Below are 23,809 nucleotides of genomic sequence, written 5' to 3'. Positions count from 1 at the left end.
GGGGCGCTGGTAGAGGGTGATGGGCACTTGGGTGGTGCTTGGGTGCAGTATCTTCCTGCCTTGATACCATGTACTTTAAACTACTGTTACCATACTATGTAATTCACAAAAAGTCTTTTCTAAAAAAAAAGAGGAGCCCTAACACTCACTTCTGAAATGTAGGGTTCCCCTAGGGACTGTCTTTCCGGAAGTACTAAAGGCAAGGAGAGCGAGAGTGTCACACTGCAGGAGGCAAACCTGACATCCCTTTATCATTCCCGAGGGCTGCATCAGGAGTGATACATTGACTGGCACCTCCAGTCCCATGTGAAAGGGACCTTCCTTACCATCTGGATATTCCCACCACACCCCACTCCCACTATTAGGAGGAAGGCAGCCCAAACACAAGGAAAAGACCAAGAAAGAGGAGCATCCCACAAAATCCCCAAGCCAGAAGTGCTCAAACCCATTAAGACCATCAAACACAATGGGAGTATGAGAGTCACAGCCGAGAAAACACTCATGTGGCTTCTCCGTGGGATGTCATGGGGCCTGACAGCAGACCTGAATCAGAGAGGGGGCACTAAGCAAACATAGGGAAAGCTGAACTCCTGACGGGCTTTGGTGGAAAATGTATTAGCACTGGTCGATTGTAACAAATACATTGCTCTCACACAATTTGCTGACAATAAGGCAGACCATGAGGTCTGTGAGTACTGGCTACTTCTTCAACTTAAGTCTGTTGAAACAGCAATAGGAATAGATGTCAGCATCTTTAGGACCCACATCTTGGTCTCTTTTACAGAAGGTCTTTCAGGGAAAGGGCGGATTCTTGAAATAAGGCAAGAGGTAAAACATACTTACACAAAGTAAACCACAATGACAAATGCACATCAAAAGAATGCTGGGACCATCTGGAAGAGCTCCGAGTGATAGCATCATGGGTACAAAGGATCATTTGGCTTTTGTCACTTGGTGTAGGAGGAAAGCTGGAAGTTGCTTGCAGGTTACTGATGAACCAGACCCAATGTTCAATGTTGAGTATTTTATGCATCATCCAAAAAATAGTTTTGTGTAGTTGATGTGATAATCTTAAATTTATAAACTTAGAAGCTACAGGTGACCTTACCCAAGGTTGCAAGGCTCAAGAACAAATCAGATTTTGAATCCTAAGGTCTCGAGTCCATTCTTTTACTTTTTCACTACTGTCATTGATTAAAAGTCTATCTTTTTTTCTAGTCACAAAACCAAATATAAATATTAGGCTTAGTTTTAGACCTAAAGTTTAGACTCATATTTAGAGCTTTTTAATCAGATGGGCCTTCTATAAAGAGTTATTATTCCCTAAAAGATCATGATGGACAAACAATAGCCCCCAAATATGGAAGTGACAGGACTCCTGGCGAGAACAAGGACACTGAGAACTATGATGACAGGGACTACGACCAAAACTATGACTAAGATTGTGCTGTAAGAGGAGAAATCGGACTATGCTGGGGAGGAGAGAGAAAGAAACTGACTACCAACTAGTTCCAGTTTCTCTGTTCCTCAGTCCTTCATCCATTTGTCACTGGGGCCAAGGGAATGATTCTTGGCCACCGAATGCTCAAGTCCCTGTACTTTCTTTTGGAAACTCACACGGTGGGTTGGTTTCAGAATATGAGATTCTTAGCCAAGGCTTTCTTGCTTTGGCCTCTTTTCCTCACCACACTTTCAAGTTCTAACCTGAGCCATGTGTCCTGGAAAGCTCAAGTCTTACATGATAGGCAGCTCATGGGGAATTCCACACTAGATTTTTTCTTTCACTCAGAAAAGGCATTTTCTCGGGGCTGGATCAATAGTACAGCGGGTAGGGCGTTTGCCTTGCACTCGGCCGACCCGGGTTCGATTCCCAGCATCCCATATGGTTCCCTGAGCACCGCCAGGGGTAATTCCTGAGTGCAGAGCCAGGAGTAACCCCTGTGCATCACCAGGTGTGACCCAAAAAGCAAAAAAAAAATAAAAAAACAACAACATAAAAGGCATTTTCTCTTAAGAAGAAATTCTATTTCAGGCACTGTGTGATTTACAATATCATTGATGGGGTTTTATGTTTACAACATGCCAACCCCACATCCTCCACCAGTGTCCACCTCTCCCCACCACTGCCCAAGGCCACCCTCCACATAGTAATCTCAGCTCAGAGATGGCATTGTTTTCCTCCTGGTATAGGCAGGGAGACGGGGAAGGCCCTCGGCAACAAAACTTAGGTCAACAGAACTTCTGGGAGGAAAATCCTAAGACTGATCCACCCTATGGGTAGAGAAAACAGACCTGATCAGAGCTTCAGCTGACCCTGAGGAGGCTGGACCCCTCCCCATGAAGCTCCTCAAACCCTCAGACCTCTCCCTTAGTCTGATTAAAATGTGATCCAGCCTCAAGGAGACTCTGGAACCTCCAGATCAAGACAACTGGAGAAGAGCCTATGAAAACCGCCTTGGACAAAAGGAGGGTGCGCATATGCTGCCCGAGCCCGTGTGTTGCTTTGCCCGTGTGGCGGAGCACATGTGGTGCCTGAGCACATGTGTCTCCCACATCTCCCTCCTGAGATATGTACTTTCATGCTTTCGTGTCTAACATTGGGGTGTGTGCAGGGGCTCTCTCTGCCCTTGGAGAAGCCCACATTCTCTCTTGAGCGTGTTACTCTGTCTCTCTTACTCTCCACTCTCTCCCACTTTTCTCTTCCTCCTTCCCTTCAAAAAACCCTCCAAATAAAATCTGTTTACATCACTGCTTGTCTACTCCTGAAACTCCTCTCTGCGAGCGAGACAAGAACCCTGGAAGCCCTGGGGAAGGCCTGGGACTGGCTTCTCCTTTCCTACAAAGAGCAAATCCTCACTCCAGCCTGAGTCCGTGGCTCCCCGAGAAATCAGGTGGTGTCAATCAACTCCCGCGCCTGGCAGATCAAGCAGACTTCAGGTGTGCCCTGACGGCCACCTCGTGGGGCTGACGGGGCTCAGGCCCGTGCCGAGCACGGGCTCATGGCAGACTTTACCGGTCCTGGTCTTCCCAGCGGGACCCAGGCGGCAGAGGCAGAATGAGAGAAGGTGACTGTCCTTCTCTCCTCCTGACTCAGTGAGCCACCCGTGGGGTCCACCGACATCACTACCAAGTCATGTTGACTTTATCATTATTTAACTAGTCAACCTTGTGTGCAGATATCTCTGATGATATCTTTGTCAACTACCACTCTCCATTATAGGAAATAATTTTTAGAATCTTCTTAGAGTACGGCCATTTGGTTTCTCATTTTCTTTGTAGATATAAACCCTATCCATGGAAGAATAAACCAAGAAGCTGATAAACACCAGACATCAGAATACGTACAACGTGTTTTCTTCTGCTGAGAATATATCTGAGCTCTTCAGACTTGAGCTCCCAGATGCAGAAAGCTTTGTGGGAACCAGGACTCTTACCCAAAAGGCTGTAAAAGCTGCAAATTCACTTGAGTTTCTTATCAAGTTCCAAGGAAAAGGTCTGCCACTCTAGATGATTTATTAGAGGCAGGGAGGAGGCTAGCTACATCAGCTAATCATTTATTTTTCTCTACATATATATTATGAAACAATTCATTTGTAATGTCTAGGTAAACAACTCATTTTTCTTTTTCACAGGGGGGTGGGGGGACAGATCTGGCTCACTTCTACATCAAGTCCCCATTTCTGCCGACCTTACAGGAATTAACAACCATCGGGGGTGACAGAATTTTAAGCAGAGGCTGAGACATATTATTTCTAATATTTTCCCACAGTCACAATCTGGGGACTTTCATTTCTTATGAGATAACCAAGAAGCTAACCCAGCAGAACTTTCTGGCAGTTCTCCACTCTGGTGGGGAAAGCTAGCCTGCCAGCGCTGGGAAAAGCCATCTCCAGGGAAACTATCCCTACCCTGTCTGTCAGGTAGGGGGTGGGGGGTGAGAGGGTGGGCATGCAGGGGTGGGGGAGGTGAGAGCAGGAATCTAAATCTCTACAGGTAAGGCACAGAGAGCTCTGGAGAAGGTGTTGCTCCAGGCCTCCCCCACGCTGCCTGGGGCTGTCATTAGCTTATTAGACTTCTCTGGTAATTAGATGTCTGTCTGGGGCCCATGCCACCAGGAGAAATGGAAGCTCTGGGAAGCCAGCCCCTGGATTTATGGCTGGCACAGGGAAATGGCCAGACAGAGATGGGAAGAGGCCAAGGCAAGGGAAGAGGCAACTGCAGAAAGAATGAGCAGAACTTTCCTGAGCCCTCCCGTGCCAACGATAGATCAGATTTTTAGCATCCAGTGTTTCTCATTAAAACTGGATTATTTAAAAGTCATTCCCTTTCCGGTAACAACCTATTTTAGACAGGATTAAGCACAATGGTGAAAGAGATCGAGGGCTTTCAATAACACGCTTTTAATATGATAGCCCAAGACGAGCCTGGATCCCAGCAAAGAAGAGCCTGGGAAAGGTACATACAGAGACTGACAGGCTTTGTGCAAATGATGGTGGGAAAAGTATCCAAGTTGTCCCATCAGTGGAATTAGATATTTGAATCCCACTTAGCGGCAATGAAATTTTAGAAAAGTTTAAAAGATAAAAAAAAATACCCTCATATTTAGTTGTATTTTTTCCAAGGAATTTATAATCTAGTAGGAGAGTAAAGAAAGCACTTTCTACAGTGAGGAATTGGGAAGGGGGTCTAGAAGGAGCCATTGGTGTTAAGAGGAAGAGCACAGGCTTTGTTGGGAACGCATTTTTGAAATATGCTTTGGAGGAGGAAGAATGTGGGGTTTTGATAGAGAAGTGGTAAGGAAGTGTGTCCAGGCAGGGGAAATGGCTACAAATCAACAGTTGTTATAAAAATCAGAAAATAAAATAAAATTTTATCTTTTTTTTTTTTTTTTTGCTTTTTGGGTCACACCCGGCAATGCACAGGGGTCACTCCTGGCTCTGCACTCAGGAATTACCCCTAGCGGTGCTCAGGGGACCATATGGGATGCTGGGGATCGAACCTGGGTCGGCCGCGTGCGTGCAAGGCAAATGCCCTACCAGCTGTGCTATTGCTCCAGCCCCTAAAATAAAATTTTTTAAAAATCAGTAATGATTCTTAAGATGAGCCCCTCACAGCAGGTAGATACTAGTCTTCAGTAACAATAGCAAGCTTAGCAGACGAATAAGAAATGCATGTATGTAAATAAATTTTAGAATCTCGTTAGTGATGCGAATAGAGCTCTAGGGATTAGAACTGACATTGCGTCTGGAGCTGAGGCTGCTACGAAAGCTGAGCCTGACTCCCAGATCAGCTGCAGAAATGTGAATTCTGTCAAAGAGACTCAAACAGACAACATGGGCAAAGTGACAAGATGCGCCTGTCCCTTTTCACAAAATCACGGCCACCGTGGAAATGCAGGTCAAAATGGCCAAGACTAACCCTCCTCCCATCATCAAAAATGCCCACAATCAGAAAGAAAAGAAGAAATGTTGATGAAGACGTGGAAAGAAAAGGAACCTTTGAGCACTGTTGGCAGAGCTATAGAGCTGGGCAACCTCTAAGGCAGAGGTGGGAAACGTTCTGTACCAAGGGCCAGTTACATATCTTTAACATTCCTGGCCCATACGAGACAAGCAAAGAGGGATGCCAGCAGTTAGCAAGAAGCACTTTGATTTCATGGAATACATATGACCCACAAGGTAGACACTTGCTACCCTTCATTGATGGAAAATAGAATGGAGGTTTGTCCAAAAAATAAAGACAGAACTAATATAGGATGCAGCAATTTCACTTTTGAAAGTAATGAAGTCACTCTCTTCATTTTATGTTCACAGAAGTGTAATTTACAATAGTCAGGACCCCACACAACCTAAATGTTTATGGACATTGAATAAAGAACAGGAGTGTGTGTGTGTGTGTGTGTGTGTGTATGTGATGTGTATATGTGTGTGTGCAGACACAATGGAACATTATTCAGCCATAAAAGAGTAACCCTCAATAACATGAATCAGGACATTATTTTAAATGAAGCACCCGAGAAAGACAAATTCTATGTGATCTCACTTATTTAGGGAATCTGAAAGTTATTTGAACTTATAAAAACAGATGGAGTTTCCAGAAGCAAGAGAAAGGGATCATTTATTCTTATAATAGTTTCTATCCCTATTTTCTCATTTTAACTCTTCTGTTTCAGAAATACCTTGATGGGGAAAACTCAAATCCTTTTATGAGACAGTTGGAATTAAATAAGCCTATGAATATTGTAGATATTTCCAGGTCTAGGAAACAATAGAGATGAAACTGGTTATTTCATAACAGATTGCCTCATAATTAAGGGATATTAGTACTCAGAGATGAAAAAGTTTTAGTGATTCAGTAATTTAATGGCATGTATACTATAAAATATGCAGAAATAAACATGAGCTGAAAGAACTGCTACTTGGACATATGGTGCCTAATTGCCATGTTTTACCCAAGTTTTCTGGGATGGGAATTAATAAAATCTTTCAGTGGTAGCAAAAGAACCCTTACTTGAAAAGCAGATAATAGAAGTCTATGGTAGCTCTGCAGAGATCTGTCGCACCAGAGAGGAGGATGCTGCGGACAAGGTAATAGGGTTGTGTCTTGAGCCTGAAGAGATTCCCTTTGGTTTTATCTGGGACAATTTGAGGCTCCAACTCAGTGATGCTAGTGATAGATAATAACCCATCAAATAAAATGAGCTCAAAACTCTGTAAATAAATGAACAAAGGGAAACTTTGATGGAAAAACAGAGCATCTGGTATTGATATTTCTTCTCACTTACTTCGCTTCCCGTGATATCCTTTAGTTCCAGCCAAGTTGCAGTCAACTTCATGATTTCATCCTTTCTTGCAGCTGCATAGTATTCCACTGTGACTGTAGCCCTCATGTTCATTATCCACTCATCCGTTACTGGACACCTAGGTTGAACCCATATCCTGGAGTGCTCTCACTGCTGTAACAAACCTATGTCTTTTTGAATGAATGTTTTTGTGTCCCGGGAGTTGACACCAGGAAGTGGAATTGCCGGGTTCTTTGGCAGCTTTAGGAGTAAGAAGAGGCAGATGGAGGTAAAGAGACCTGGGCACATCAGTGGTACAGAGGTGTGGTTATCTGTCTATCTAAACCACAGAACCAACAAGACCAGAAGCAGGAGATCCACACTATAACAACCACACTTACAGACATGCCTGTCAAGGACAAAGGCTTCAGGGAGGGATGTAGACTGGGGACTTAGTGGAGGGAAGTTGACACTGATGATGAGATTGGATTGGGCCCTTATATGCATGAAACTCAATAACCAATTACTTTGCAAAATAGTGCCTAAATAAAAATATAAAATGATAATTAAGAAGCATAACATTTCAGGGGGAGAGCATTCGCCTTGCACGTCGCCGACACAGGTTCGATTCCTAGCATCCCATATGGTCCCCTGAGCATCGCCAGGGGGTAATTTCTGAGTGCAAAGCCAGGAGTAACTCCTGTGCTTTGCTGGGTGTGGCCCAAAAAAAGCAAAAAAAAAAAAAGCATAACATTTCAGAGCCTTAGTTTATCTCTATCTCACAGTGATTTGATTAAAAACTTGTTTTAGTAAATAAATTTTTAAGTATCTGAAGAAACAAAACAAAAAAATCATTTATTAATTGTAAGAGGGGGAAAATGGTTTCCAGGTGGAGGAGTCTAGTAAACACTACCCTGACCCAGCAACGCAAGTGAACATCACACATCAGAAAAACTGAGATCCCAAGAGCCCCTGGGTGGCCTTGAAGAGCCCAGTAGCCCTCTGAGATGGTCCCATCCCAGAAACAGGACCATTAAGTCTGTATGCATGAAGTCTACGGATTTTCTAAAACCCGTTGCTACAGTTAACAGAGACAGGTCAGACTGGAGAGCTAGCACAGCAGCTGAGGGACTTCCCTTGTGTTTGTCTGCCCCGGTTTGATTTCTGATACCGGATATGGTCCACCAAGCACCACCCCTTGGACACAGAGCTGGGGAAAGGCCCTGGACACTGCTGCAGTTGGCTCCAAACCAACCCACTCCAACCCTTCCTGGGGTTGATCCCCGGCACTGTGGCACTACGACAAATGTGTCTAGGCTCAGGATTTGGTTCCTGGCAGAATACTCCCTGTTCGAGGTCCTGAGTTTGTGTCATTTCAAAGGGGAAAGGAGAAAGAGGGAATACACAGAAGACTGACGAGATGGAAATTACACCTTCGGTGGTTAGGTGTGGTATATATAGATATTAAGGTGTGACACTCTGTACCTGGAATTCATACAGTGCCATAAAACCATTCTCACAATTTTTTTTAAGTTTTGATAAGGATTTAGAGAAATGGGAAATTGGAACCTTCCTACATAACTGGTAGGATATAAACAGTGCAGATATAAATGATTACATGTAGCTACCACACATTCCAGCAATTCTAAACTTACTTAAGGGAAAAGAAAAAGGGCATCAGTACAGAACACTTGTAGATGAATGTTCCTTACAGGCAACATGGGGGGAGGGTCATCCTCAAGTTCATCATCTAATGAATGGAAAAATGAAGCCCTTCCATAACTCGGAATATTGTTCAGCAACCCAAAGGGATGATGCAACAAAAAGTGCTAAGGCATATTTCCATAGGGGAGTACCTTGAAAACACCATGCTAAGTGGGAAAAAAAAAATCAGTCTCCAAAAACAACAGACTATAATTAAGATTACAATTCCACTAATCTTAAATGCCCCAAATAGGCAACAGCAATGGCAAATAGCAGGTCAGAGGTTACCAGGTTTGGGGTTGGAGGGTGGTGGGGGGATGGGAGTCGGCCGCTAACATGTCCACAGTTTCTTTGTAAAGTAATGAAGTTCCAAAATTGAGTGAGGTGCTGGATGCAGTTCTGTAGATATACAAAGTCACCGAATTATCTATTTTAAATGGGTAAAGTGTATGATATATGAACTGCATCTCGACAGAGCTGTTAAAGAACATCAAATGAGCCGAGGAAAATAGACCTGCAGGCTCGATCACAGCCCCTCCATTGACACCTTTGCTGTATACTCCTCAGTTGCTAAATGTTGCAGGATGGGCATCCCATTAGCAAGACTGTGCTACCATCACAGTAGGCTGCTGCCTTCCAGCACGGGGTTTTATTTCTCACTAATCTGGAGCCTTGGAAGTCTAGATCAAGGTGATAGCAAGGTAGAATTTGTGTGAAGGCACATCTCTTAGTTTGCAGCTACTATTTCTCTGTGTACTCAGATGCTTTATCCCTGTGGATATTGGGAGGGGAGACAGGATGAAGAGAGGGATGGAGGGAAAAGGAGAGAAGGAGGGAGCACCCCTGTGCCTCTTCTCTTCTAAGGCAGTGATCTGCTCACGAGCCCCCTACGCCATAGGCTCATCTAACCTTCCTAGGGAGGGTGAGACCCAAACCCAGAAATCTGGGGGGAGAAAAAAGCATCCATGACTTAGCAAGCATGAATTACTCTGCACTTTGAAAAATCATGTTTTAATATGTTTGCTTGTTATTTTCTTGTTCTTCAATTTATGTTAAAGAGTTGCGTTCATGAAACTTCTATTTCCTACAATCCGTTTTTATCCCAAAGAGCCTAAGTTTCATGAGGATGAAGATTTGTTCAACACTGAATTCCAGCGGTCTGAGATACAGAGGCACTGAAAACAAAAACTGTGGTCAGAGACATAGCAGTGAGTCCGGGAAGACAGCAGCTCACCGGAGATCTCGCTGGACCCTGTATCGAGCCAGTTCCCCCAGGGCACTCAGATGGAGCTGGTATTCCCTCTCTGCCTGCGCCTTCCAGATGCAAAACTCAAGTATGCGAGTTCCAGGACTAAGACTCCAGGCCTCATGGGGGCAGCGGAGACAGGCCTCCCTCCCTGTCTCCCTGCCTTCTTGGGGTCCCGGCTGTCACATCCACCATCTGCTCCCAGACACCATCTCAACGCATCAACAGCCTTGATCCAGAGACTCACAGATAAGTCTCAAAATGGATTAGCTCCCTACAGAGATGCCCTCGGGACCCCAACCATTTACAGTTTTAGAATTAATTCCAGAAGCGTCCACACCACCTCTCATGATATTTATAATAAGCAATCACTGTATCAATGTCATCCCATTGTTCATCGATTTGCTCGAGCGGGCACCAGTAACGTCTCCATTTGTCCCCAACCCTGAGATGTTAGCAGTCTTCCTTCCTCGTCTTTCCCAACGACTGGAGGCTCTCTCAGGGTCAGGGGAATGATACCTGTCATTGTTACTGTATTTGGCATATATATATATATATATACCACACCTAACCACCGAAGGTGTAATTTCCATCTCGTCAGTCTTCTGTGTATTCCCTCTTTCTCCTTTACCCTTTGAAATGACACAAACTCAGGACCTCGAACAGGGAGTATTCTGCCAGGAACCAAATCCAGGCTCTTCCGTGAGGAAGAGCACCTGAATGCTTTAAAAAAAATTAGTAACCTGACCCAGAAGGAAGGCAGACTGTGGAGTTTGGGTTAGACAAACACGCACTTATAAAATGTGGGTTGATTCTTTTGTAAAGCAATACAGACATTTCTCAAAAGACTAAGAACTGAGCTTCCAGATGATGCAGAAATTCCACTTTTTGGCATCTACTCAAAGGACCCAAAAGCTCTATTCAGAAAACACATCTGCACTCTTACGCAGCACAATTCACAAAAGCCAAAATATGGAAGCAGTCCAAGTGTCCAAGGACAGATGACTAGATAAAGAAATATGGCAATTGTATACAATGGAATTATAGTTATAAGAAAAGATGAAAACATACATATTTGACTCTATCATTTGTTAACACCACCTCTGTACCTGACTCCTCTGACCTGGTCCCCTTTGCTTCTCATCTGTTTCAGCTCTCTGTCCCCACCACTCTTTCATTCCTTCTTCTCCCTATACTCTGAGGCCAACGTTGATCGGGGCATCCCCCGTTTAAAATATTGCACTCCTTCATCCAGTTATTCTAATTATCATATATAAGTGATAGCCTGTGTTTATGCTCTACCTCTGGCTTACTTCATTTAACAGGATGTCTTCATGCAAATTGTGTGATTTTATCATTCTTTATGATAGGGTAGTATTCCATTGTGTAAATAGACCTCATCTTCATGGTCCACTTATCTGTTGATGGGCATCTAAGTGGATTCCAAGTCTTAGCTATTGTATCAAGTGCTGCAATGATTAATGGTATGCAGATGTCTTTTGAATGAGTGTTTTACTGCCTTGGAGATACTCAAAAAATGGAATTCCTGGGTCATATGGGACCTCAATTCTGAGCTTACTGTGTACACTCCATACTGTTTTCCATAGAGATTGACCAGAAAACATTCCCAACAGTCGTAGATGAGGTTTCTTTTTCCCCACATCAGAGATTGTTCCCAGTAGTTTTGATATGTACCATTGTCACTGGTGTAATCACAGAGTACAGGGAGGAGAAGAAAGAGTGGAGGGGAGAAGGGGAAGACACAAATGAGAAGCAATGAGACCAGGTCAGGAGGGGAAGGAATAAGGTGTTGTTAAAGAATATAGAGACAAATATCCAAATCAGAGTCAACAACACTGAAACCAAGAGACCAAACTCTATAAGCGAACTTAGAAAGGGGCATGTCACAGGGCAGGTAGGAGGACATCTCCTGGGATGGGTGGGATGTGTGGGAGGGGACCTGTAATACTGTATGTCTAAAACTCAACTATTAATGACTTTGTAAATCATTGTGCTTTAATAAAAATACATGGATGGAAAAAGATGAAACCATGCTATTTTCCACTATGGGAATGGACCTAGAGGTATCTTGTTAAGTGAGTCCAAAGGAAAGGGAAAGACACAGAAAGCTCTCTCTCTCCTCTCTCTCTACTCTCTCCTCTCTCTCCTCTCTCCTCTCTCTCCACTCTCTCTCTCCTCTCTGTCCTCTCTCTCTCCTCTCTCTCTCCTCTCTCTCTCCTCTCTCTCCTCTCTCTCTCCTCTCTCTCTCTCTCAGATGTGAGATAAAAAGAACCATACTAAGGAAATAATAAATGCACAAGGCAACAGAAAATAGTAGAACTGGTCTTCAGTAGGAAGCTACGATGGCAGAAAAGATTGTGTTGGGGGGGAGCGTTGAGGGGATAGGATGAGGTCAAGGAAAGGACTCTGGGACAATGGTGAAGAAACTGGACACTCCGATGGTGATGTGAGCTGAAAAATTTTATGTAATAAACCTCCCTACCTCTCTACCATTAACAATACTGTAAATCATGATATCTAAATAAAATTTTAATATGGTTTGAAGGAGGAGCAAGAGAATTTCAAACGCAAAAACTTTGAGACAAGGGCCCAATGCAGAAATGAGTTTTGGATTGGAGAACTGGCCATATTCTTGCATATCATACTTTTTCTTGGCCTTCTCTTTCTATCATCTAATGGAGTCACATAAGTACCTACTAGGATTGTAATTGCTCCCTGTAAGTACATGATCACAGCTATCATGAAAATTATGCAGATTGTCATTTTTTCCAGGCTAGTCCTTAGCCTGGAGATTCATTAGCCAGATAATCTTGAACACAGTTTTTCGTTATTTATTTTTACCAGTAGAGAAATTCTAAAGTGTAGCCTATAAAATACCACATCATGATTTAAAAGGTAAAATACTCAAAAAGGTAAAATATGCTTTTGTCTATGATTCCTTTTAGCAAGATTCAGTAAGTGTCCTCTGAGTAGAAAATATAGAGGTAGCAACTTATAGAAAAACTGGGTAGCCTGACTCTTCATTGTACATTCCTCCTGAAACGTACAGGTGAGTGTTATTGTGTGTTTGTTGTTATTGTTTAAAAGGAGGGGGGACCACAGTAGAGGAATGATTTATCTCCTCTGAGCAAAGAACAAAGTTTATAGCTTTCTAGCCTGACAGCTGAAATTACACAGAGATAGCATTTAGCTTCCAACATCCTTGGATTCACAACATTTTATATCCTGAAAAAGAACTATTGTTTCTCAGCTTTGGATTAAGGACTTAAAATGAAAAGGTGATGCTGGACTCTTTAATGTCCTCAGTGATCCAGAGAAATGGAGGCAGGGACAGGGGGTAGAGGAGTTGTGTTGTTTCACAAGAAAAAAGGAGAATGTAAGAGAAAAGGATGGTGTATCAGTCTGCTACTGTTGCAATAATGCTGCCTGACAAAATACCCCCAAACCCAGGGATCACAAAATATCGTTTTTTGCTTATGTTTGGATTGAATGACTGCTCCAGTCAAGGGGAGGGCCCCAGAGCCTAACCCGATACCAGGCAGATGGTCTCACTTTCCTTGAACAAATGGGCTACCTGAAGCAATATTTTTCTGAGCTACCTAAGGACTTTACAACAAGTCAGAAATCAAAAGGTAAGAAAAACCTGGAACTTTTTAAGATTCTCTTGAGACCCAAGTAAAAGAAAAAATATTATCTCTAACCCAGAAGTCATGGTTTCCCTCAACTCCTGTCCTAACACCTTGCTTCTACCTTTCCTGTGTTCTTTTTTGATGGGCTTCTGAATTCGCTCTACTACTGACAGTTCAATAACATTTGATACAATTCACAATTCAAAACATTTAGGAGAGAGGGAAAGAAAAGGGTTGTGTGGAGGGTGGGGAGAGACAGACAGGGAGAGAGGGGTGGAAAGAAAGAGAAAATTAGATCACATGTTGAAGACAAAAAAAAAAAATTCCACTCTTCAACTTACTCATTTTCCTAAGGTCTCTATAAAATGACTTTTCATTACAGGAAATATTCGCATCCTACAAGCAGTGATGCTACAGTGAGAGATGAGAGATGGAGATGAACTTCCAAAGTCCTAAATCCTGTGCTGAGAGAAATGCTATAGTTAAGCAGATTTTACAACGTCTCAAAAATCACAACTGAGAGAATGTCTGAATGCCAAGATTGAACCCAAAATAAATATGCCAACAGATCCTCATGGGGGACAATTGCTCCGAGAAAGGTTTCACTTTGCAGCTGAATTTCATCTCCCTGAGGGTGGCTATCAAGGTGGGGAAACTTGTCCGTACAGGAAATCAGGAAGGACAGGATTACTTTAAGGAATGAAATTTTTCTCAGAACAGGTTCAGACACTGCTAGAAACTGTCCCCACCCTATCCCCCCCCCCAGCTGTCTCTTTATCTTAACTATATTTGATAGGTGAAGCTTCCTGGAAATTAGTGGGTGGGGCTCAAAGGGGGTAGCAGAACTCATTCAGGGGTGCTGGGGGTCTATTGGGCTTAGACGAGTGGCCAGGTGACAATCAGATCTCAGTAGACCAAACTCTGTCCAACAAGGAAGCTTCTACTTGCCCTGGGCTGGTGAGTAGCTGAGTAGGAAGCCCTAGGCCTTGTTTTATGCTGAAACTATTGAGTTGGAGAGATACTGCCATAGGCATTAGCTTTGGGATTCACTTTCAGGAACCGGACACTCCTGTGTGATGCTCAGAATCCAAGAGGAAGAGGAGACTCCTAAGACTGCAAAATCAAATTAAGCAGAAGCATGTGGGGAGATGTAGACCCACCCAAGTGAACAAGGAAGAAGTAGCCTCACAGGACCTGAGCAAAGCAAAAGGCCAACTGCATCCTGCCGCTTCCGGCTGCTGGAAACTGGTTCCCTGCTCAGGTCTCAGTCCTCAGGGCCTGCCCTACAAGACGTGGAAGGGGGTGAGACTCGGTGCCCCAAGTCAAGCCACCTCACCGCCAGTTGGATGGGATTGATGCTATTCTCTTAGTTTTGTTTTCTCCTCTCCTTATGAAATGGACTGAAGTAATTAAGTCTTTTCATGCCAGCGCATCTCAGGGTGGAACTTTCCAGAGAAATCATCCCCACCCCCCCAGCCCTGCCCTGTCAACTCTTAGCAGCAGGTAATGGTAGTTCAGAAGGGTGAGAGCTCCTCAGCAAAGGGAAAAAAATCACCAGGAAGTTAGAATTTTAATCTTAAGGAGAGATTTCCTTCTCACAAGACATGGCAAGTTATTCCAATTCCCTTGATGTTCAAGAATGTGGCCTCGGTAATTAGAACAAGGATTCAACTTGGTTCCACCATGTATAGTTGTGTGAGCCTAAATCAGCTCCTCAATAATTTAAACCATGTTTTTAATCTATAAAGCATAAATAATTGTATTTTATAAGGTTATAAGGATCAAATAAGGATGCGTATGTAAAGCTCTTGGCACGAGGTCTGGAACTATGTATTCATCCTCCTCACTATTATCATCAATAGTGGATCATACTCATGTGTTCCAGGTTCCAGGAATATAGAGAAGAAATAGATATTTTCCCTCAATAAACAATGTAGGATGGCAGAAACTTTTTATGCTCATGACTCATCTATACATCAATTTATAATCCAGTCATATCTCCCTCCATTTATCATCCATTCACCTATTCACCCATCTGCAATAGATGATATATACATATACATATACATATACATATACATATACATATACATATACATATACATATGGATCCATACATATTTCCGTCCACCCAGGTGTTTGTCTTTGCTCCTACATCTCTTCCCTTCATAAGTGAACAACATGTAGACTTCAAATAATTTAACAAGGGTCACACTTTCCAAAATTGGATAGGAATAATCACTAGAAGTTCTCATGTAAGGCCACTGGACTGCTTAAATAAGCAGGAAAGAAATCAAAGTTCCTCACTAGCATAATATTGACTTGCGTATCCTAGTGCAAGGCTAAGCTTTAATATCGATTCAACTCTCTAGGGAAAAAATGAAAAATGAACCTTCCCCCAACACTGAAGCATACTTTTAAAGAACAAGCTTCCTTTATTCGCCCTATAGCATAAGAGTCTACAGTTCACAGTTCATACAGAAAAAGGACTAGCAAAAGGAAAACCTAATTTCCTTTGAAAATTTTAAGCGAGGTTTCTACCCCTTGGATCTGAAACCTCTCCTCCCCCGTACTCAACACAGCAAGATTCCTAAATAAAAAAGAGAAGCAATGCCAGAGTCAAATCTTTTACCTTGAGAAGGATAATAAATAGTTGAGAAGGAAAGAACCAGGATCCTAGGGTAGGAGTGGAGAATCTGAGGGCAGGGTGCTCAGGTCAGAATGAAAACAACAGGCCACTGAGGACTTCCTCAACATAATGTTTTAAAGTACCTCAAACTTCAAAGGGGTACCCCTCTAAGGCCCAATGGGAAGTCCCCAATAGGCAGGCTAGCCTTCCGGTAGAGGTGACCACTTAAATCCACCCCCACTGGATGATCCACCCGGGTGAGGCCCGGGACACCTATGGGGAGGGGAAGAAGGAGTCCGTCTGTTCCCTGTCTTTCCAGCACCTCCGGAGGCAACGGCAAGCCTCGGGGTGAACTGCACCTTGTAGTCCCCGGGGAGATGAGTGGTGAAGGCTAATGAGACAGTCAATTCAGGAAGGCAACACTGACCCGACGGCCAACGAGTCACTGAAGGTGAAGTGTGGGAAAGTTGAGAGAAGGGTGAGCGGAGATGAAACCGGAACAATGAAAAGAATGGACTCGTGAACAAAGGCCCCTCCATCAAAGATGCCGGGCTAGACACTATTTTAGAAAAAGCAAACCAGCCTAAGGATTCCATTTTTGTGGTAATAAGAACATAAGAAAAACAGCCGCTTCAGCTCTGCATGATGCAAGCTCTTTGAAGAGCACAATTTTTTTGGACTAAAAGTGAAAAATCCCCATGCATTTCCATCTAGCCTTTGCAGACTGGTGAAAGACCCGACATAAACTCCTACCTGAGGACAAGAAACATAGGTAAAGACGAAAGCAGCAGCATCACCTGTAATGGTGAAAATTAGAACCAACCTCCTGTCCACACAGGAGAAGGCGTTCTTAATATGTCGTGGGTTCTTTTTTTTTTTTTTTTGCTTTTTGGGTCACACCCGATGATGCTCAGGGGGTTACTCCTGGCTCTGCACTCAGAAATCACCCCTGGCGGTGCTCGGGGGACCATATGGGATGCTGGGAATCGAACCCGGGTCGGCCGAGTGCAAGGCAAATGCCCTACCCACTGTGCTATCGCTCCAGCCCCTGTCGTGGGTTCTTTGTTCATTCAAGAGCATATCACTTGAGAGAGAAAATGACCCCTAACCAAGCTTGAGGTGGTTGAAAATGACCCCTAACCATGCCATTTGCCTGGCATGCGCCCTACCCAGGGACCCCTTATGGTCTCTTGAGCTCTGCCAGGAGTGATCCCTGAGCAAAGAGCCAGGAGTCAGCCCAGAGTGCTGCTGAGGGTGGCCCCCAAAACAAAAACAACCTTGTATAGAAACATGATCTCTACCAAAATATATAGTTTGTGTGATATTTTAAGAAACTAGAAGCAAGAAGATTACGTTAGAACCTGATCGGCATGGGTACACAAGAATTCTTTTTTTTTTTTGAATAATTATTTAAAGAGCCCTGATTTATAAAGTTATGTATAGTTGAGTTTTAGGTATATAATATTTCGACACCAATACCCCCAGCACCAGTATCAACATCCACCCACCAGTATTCTCATATTCTGTCCCCTCCTGGTCACCTTGACATGTTACACAGGGATTCTTTATTCACTGTACTTTGGGTTAGAGTTCAAATATTTTCAAATAAAAATATTTAAATTGTTTTTTGTAATCTCTCATTTTCAAAACTCCTGTTTCACAACAGGCAGTATCTGTTCCCTAACCACAATTTTTGGATGAAATACAATCAAAATCAAGTGGTTTTCTGATTTTTTTTAAAGAAATATTTTATTGAACCACCGTGAAAACAAGAAAAAAATACAAAGCTTTCAGGTTTAAGTCACAGTCAAATACTGATTAAACCACCATCCCTTCACCAGTGCACCCGTTCCACCACCAAGAACCCCAATACACCCCCCCTCCCACCCCACCCCCCATCTAAGTAGCTAATGATATTCCCATTATTCTCTATATATATTGAGTACATTTCATATTTCCATACAGAACTCATTATTATTGATTGGAAATTTCCCCCAACAATCAGGCCTGCTGAATAGGCATCATCTAATAATTTCTCTTCATTGGTAAGAGTAAAGACTTTGAGTCCGCGCGGCCGCGCGGTTTTGGGTTTCTAATATTTTAGCTCAGTTCAGTCAAAATGGATGGCTGCAAGAATCCGCTCTGGTGCCAAAATGGGTTAGGAGACCTCAGGATCACAGGCAATAGGCGCGGAGGCTCTGCTTCTCGTGCCGCGGCTCTCGGTTCATCTCTGGGCGGAAGGCGCGCCGGGAACACCCCCCCTCCCAGGACCACCTACAGGCTACGTCACTAAAGAAAGTCCTACCTCCTGGTGGAGGGGTCTTAGAGGGTGGCTCTCACTGCGTGGCTGCTGCCGCTGCCGCCATTTTCACTCAGAAAAATGGGGTGGAGAGGGAAAAAAATCCCTCCCCGGGCTGCACAAGGTTGTAGCTCAGTTCACAGTCAAAATGCATGGCTCAAGCATCCGCTCTGGTGCCAAAATGGGTTAGGAGACCTCAGGATCACAGGCAGTAGGCGCGGAGGCTCTGCTTCTCGTGCCGCGGCTCTCGGTTCATCTCTGGGCAGAAGGAAGCGGTTTTCTGATTTTTGACATAACTTCATTCAGCAAACACTGAACAGCATCTTTAATTTCCATGGAGTACAAATCCACTTTAACCTCCCCTTAATTGTGGGTCTTAAGAAATGCTTCTGTGATGTAAATTTCAAGGCCAGTCAATAAACAGAAATGCAATAAATTGTTTAAAATTGATAAATACTAAAATACTTAGTCAAATGAAGGAAAAAACAGAGCTTGTTCTGTTTTGATAAACATTAAGAACTGGTATGTGAATACGAATGACTCCAATTGACATGATACGTAATAAAACCTTGCTAACATTCTCATTAAATTATATGTGCAGTGAATTAAAAAGATTGCCATGTTCAATGCTTAAACACAAATATAATGATACAGAGACTTAGTAAAGGAAGGATCCATAAAACATAGACCTCCTCACTCTTCTCTTATATGTAAGTTAAGTTTTAACCTATGCATGTACTTCAGTGTATGAAAATTTCAGGTGAGACATCTTGCTTCTCACTTGGGCCCTCGAATAATTTCCAAGTGTATGAATTTTTCCCTTAATTAGGGAGGTTCTCCCTTAATCAGCATTACCTTTCTTATCTATAAAACATAGAGATGATAATCTCTCCTTTCTAGCGTGAAGGATTGATGGTGCCCACTCAAGTAAACACTCCACAACAATTACTGGACACACAACAGCAAGCTGGGGGTATTATTTCCAGCTTTGGGATACGAAAGTGTACATTTCAGCCCACATTTAAATTTAATAATAATTTTCAAAAAAAAGTGGGGTGGAGCCATAATACAGCGGGTAGGACATTTGTCTCACGTGGCAGACCTGGGTTCTATCCCAAGCATCCCATATGTTCCCCCCAAGCACCACCAGGGGTAATTCATGAGTGCAGAGGCAGGAGCAACCCTTGAGCATCGCTGGGTGTGACCCAAAAGCAAAAATAATAATGTAGCACTATAGCACTGTCATCCCGTTGTTCATCGATTTACTTGAGTGGGCACCAGTAACGTCTCCATTGTGAGACCTGTTGTTACTGTTTTTGGCATATTGAATTTGCCACAGGGAGCTTGCCAGGCTCTGCCGTGCGGGCAGGATACTCTTGGTAGCTTGCCGGGCTCTCTGAGAGGCACGGAAGAATTGAACCCAGGAAGGCTGCATGCAAGGCAAACGCCCTACCCACTGTGCTATCACTCCAGTCCTAAAAATCATCATCATCATCATCATCATCATCATTTCATTCAAGCAAGCACTATCCTTATCTTTCAAATAGTGAAAACTACTGAACCAAAGTCAATGATTTGTGAGCAAAACTTAAGGACGCTGTGAGATATTTGGGACGATGAAAAGTCAAATGCTTTGCAAATTTTATGAGCAGAAATCACTCTTCACACAGAAAGCCTTGTTCGTCTGAAATGTGTGTGAGTAGAAGCCCTGAAGGAAATTGAGCACTTTCAATTTATATACTCATTTTCTTGTTAAAGCAGGGCTTGCTGCAAGTCCGTGAATTAAGTTCTATATGTTGTTGGGGTAAGTGTGACGGGGAGACCCTTCAGGTCCTCCCAGAGAACATTCTCAAGGCACCGTCTTTACGCCAGTTTCAGCTTTGCTTGGACTTGCTTGAGACTGCGCTAAAAGAAGTCTTGAACCCTTCCTGTCTGTTTAGTCTCCGAGACGGTCAGGGGAGGCCCCGGGGCTCTCCCCTCTACCGCCCGGGTTGGGGGGGTCTCCGTCCGCTCGCCCAGCCAGGACAGCCAATGCCATGAGGCAGATGGAGGAGGACACGAGGGCCAGGCTGGTTGATGGATCAGTTGCCGTTTATTCCATTCTCCCCACGCGCCTGTCCCAGTCTCACACTGCCCCTCACTCCCATCTCCTCCTGTCTCTCCCGCTCATCTCTCCGCGCTCCATCTTGCTCCCTGCTCTCTCTCCTCTCCTCCAACTCTCTTGTATCTCCCCCCTGCCCCAGGACTTTGGGCAGATGCTACACCCAGTTCCAAGGGGTGTTCCTCTTCTCCTTAGTCCAACAACTTAATTAACACCTTAATTCTACTTCTTAATATTAGTTATTTCTGTATAGACACAGGAAGAGATACATTGAGGCTTGTAGGGCGGCTCTCCTGGGAATATCTTGCCACAGGCTCAGACTACAGTGCTCAGGCCAGATTAATCTTTCCTAACCCTAGCAGGGTCCGAATCTAGTTATTACTTTTTGGACCATGACAGAATTTGTCCATAACATGCTCTTAACTTATAGTTAAGCACTATGGCACTTTGCCCAGGCCCATTTTGACGCCAGGGTAACACATAGCTCACCGCTTGCCCTGGGTCCATCCAGTCCCTTGCCAGGACCCTGCTTTTGGGGTGCTAGGATATAAAGGAAACTGAGGCTTAAATCGAGAGAACAGATGCCCTGGAGGCAAATATCATTCAGAGTCAATCAACTCCCAAGTTACAGAAGCATAGCAATCACTACCTGTGTCTATACAAAAAGGACAAAAGGACATTGCTCTGAATTAACTATGCAAAGGGCTTAAGAAGAGAAAAAAAACAATATTTACAAGTTAACAGAGCACAAAGAAAGAAGTTACAAATAAACGCAGAGGGATGGGAGCACTGTGATGGGAGTAACCCAGTAAACCAGCTCCCTGTGGCAAGGTAGAAAGGATAAACCCATGTTACCCTACACCTGTCCAGTCCTCCTTCCTTCCCATCCTCTTGCTCTCTAAGCATCACCACTGGACCTGGCAGTTTCCCCTGCCAGCTCCTGCTTCCTTGCCACTTAATCTTTCATAAGTGTCTTAGCCCCAGCTCCTTTCAGGACCTAAAGTGACACAGGAGAGATAAATATTGTTGCCCCAAGAGAACTTGTAATCAATCATCACTGTAATCGCTGTAATCCCGTTGATCATCTATTTGCTCAAGAGGGCGCCAGTAACGTCTCCATTCGTCCCAGCCCTGAGATTTTAGCAGCTTCTCTTTACTCGTTCTTCCCAGCAGTGCCTCGCTGCAGGCTCTTTCAGGGTCAGGGGGATGAGACCCATCATTGTTACTGTATTTGGCATATTGAATATGCCACGGGGAGCTTGCCAGGCTCTTCCATGCAGACAGGATGCTCTCAGTACCTTGCCAGGTTCTCTGAGAGGGAGAATGAGGCTATAAGAGGTTGCACGGCCGCATTTGTGGCCACACACTTCCAGGAGCATTGTTTTATAGTCTCTGGATCTTGGCCGTAATCTATAATAGAAATCATAATAAATCTGTGATATAAACTCTTACTATATTACCGAGGAAACAAATCTTATTTTTAGATTAAGATAGGATGTTTACAAACCACAGTTTATATGACTGTGTTTCACAAGTTCTCAAGGCATACCAACCCTACCAAAGCACCAATACCTCTTCACCACATCCGCTGGGCTCTGCCTCTCTTCTCCAGGACCTCCTACGCCCTCTGGCACTGGTGGCTCTGGGGCTGCAGTCTGAGTTCACAGATCTAGAAACAAGTGACTTTTTAAAGCACATTATGAGCAGACCACTGCAAAGCGAAAATAATGATAGCAGAGAAATGAGGTGTGGAATATTTCACAGGGAAATGAAATTGGAGATGAGAGGGAGAGAACTGAGACTTCCAGCACAGATTCAAAATATGCCACCACCATCCCCTCCAAACACTAATAAAATTAAATAACCCAATGAAGAATTAGGCCGTGTGATTGACTCTTTGCTTAACTCTCAACTTCTGAGAGATTACTAGTGACTAGTTGAGTTCACACAAGTCCATAGAAGCAAGCCGTTAAAAAGCCCTTGCAAAAATATGGCAAGACAACCAACATATTTGCTTATTCTATAAATATAGGCCATGCCTTATGGGCAAGGCTCACCTGGGTGCCAGCACTTTTGGAAAGCAATAAAAATGAAAAAGAGAGGAATATTCCCTCAAGGAGCATAGAGTCTATGCAGGAAATTCAAAATTATTTGAATGTTTCTATTTTACAACTTATATTTACAAGTTTAGTAATGTTTGAAAAATATCCAGAATAAGACTACATTTAAAAATTTAGGGGCTTGGAGTTGGAGAAATAGCACAGGGGGTAGGGCGTTTGCTTTGCACACAGCTGACCCAGGTTCGATTCTCAGCGTCCTATTTGGTCCCCTGAGCACCACCAGGAAGTAATTCCTGAGTGCAGAGCCAGGAGTAACCTCTGTGCATCGCTGGGTGTGACCTCCCCACAAAAAAAACCATTAGGGGCTGGAGTGATAGCACAGCGGGTAGGGCATTTACCTTGCACGTGGCAAACCCGGGTTCAATTCCCAGCATCGCATAGGGTCCCCCGAGCACCACCAGGAGTAATTCCTGAGTGCATGAGTCAGAAGTATCCCCTGTGCATAGCTGGGTATGACCCAAAAAGCAAAAAATTAAAAATTTAGGGGCGGGGAGCTAAAGTTATAGTACAGTGGGTAGTGTGTTTGCCTTGCATGTGACTGAGCCGGTTCAATGCCAGCATATTATATAATCCCCCAAGCACTGCCAGGAGTGATCCTTAAGCACAGAACCAGGAATAATCCTTGGTTTTGAAGCACGACCAAAAATAAAAAAATAATTTAAAAAAATAAAACTTTTGGGGCTGGAGCGATAGCACAGCGGGGAGGGCGTTTGCCTTGCATGCGCCTGACGCGGGTTCTATTCCCAGCATCCCATATGGTCCCCTGAGCACCACCAGGGGTAATTCCTGAGTGCAGAGCCAGGAGTAACCCCTGTGCATCGCCGGGTGTGACCCAAAAAGCCAAAAAAAAAAATACTTTTTTAAAAAATAAAGAAAAGGTATCAAATTTTCAATGAAACAGATAAAATGCCCTACAAGTTCAGAAGCAGCAGCAATACTTGAACTGAACTAAGAGCAGAACAAGGGGTAGCATGCCCTACAATGAGAAGGAAGAACCATGGAAGGTGAACAAAGGCAAGGATATGAGGAGGTTGTCAGGCAGACACACAAACTTCATGTCTGCTGGTAAAAGAGATAAATCAGAGACAGAATGAGTAGGGCTGGGGAGGTGAGCTGAGGCCGGCTTTGGAGAGCCTTGAGTGCAGCCTAGAAGAGTCTTATCCGATATCATATTCAAGACCTCAAGGATGGAGAAAATGCACAGGACTTTCACAGTAAACACGAAATTAAAATGTGAGAATTGTCTAAGACTTCCATTGTGACAGGCAAAACCTTCCCA

This window comes from Sorex araneus, chromosome 2 (genome assembly GCF_027595985.1).
Source record: "Sorex araneus isolate mSorAra2 chromosome 2, mSorAra2.pri, whole genome shotgun sequence".
Lineage (NCBI taxonomy): Eukaryota > Metazoa > Chordata > Mammalia > Eulipotyphla > Soricidae > Sorex > Sorex araneus.
This window is presented reverse-complemented; position numbering follows the sequence as displayed.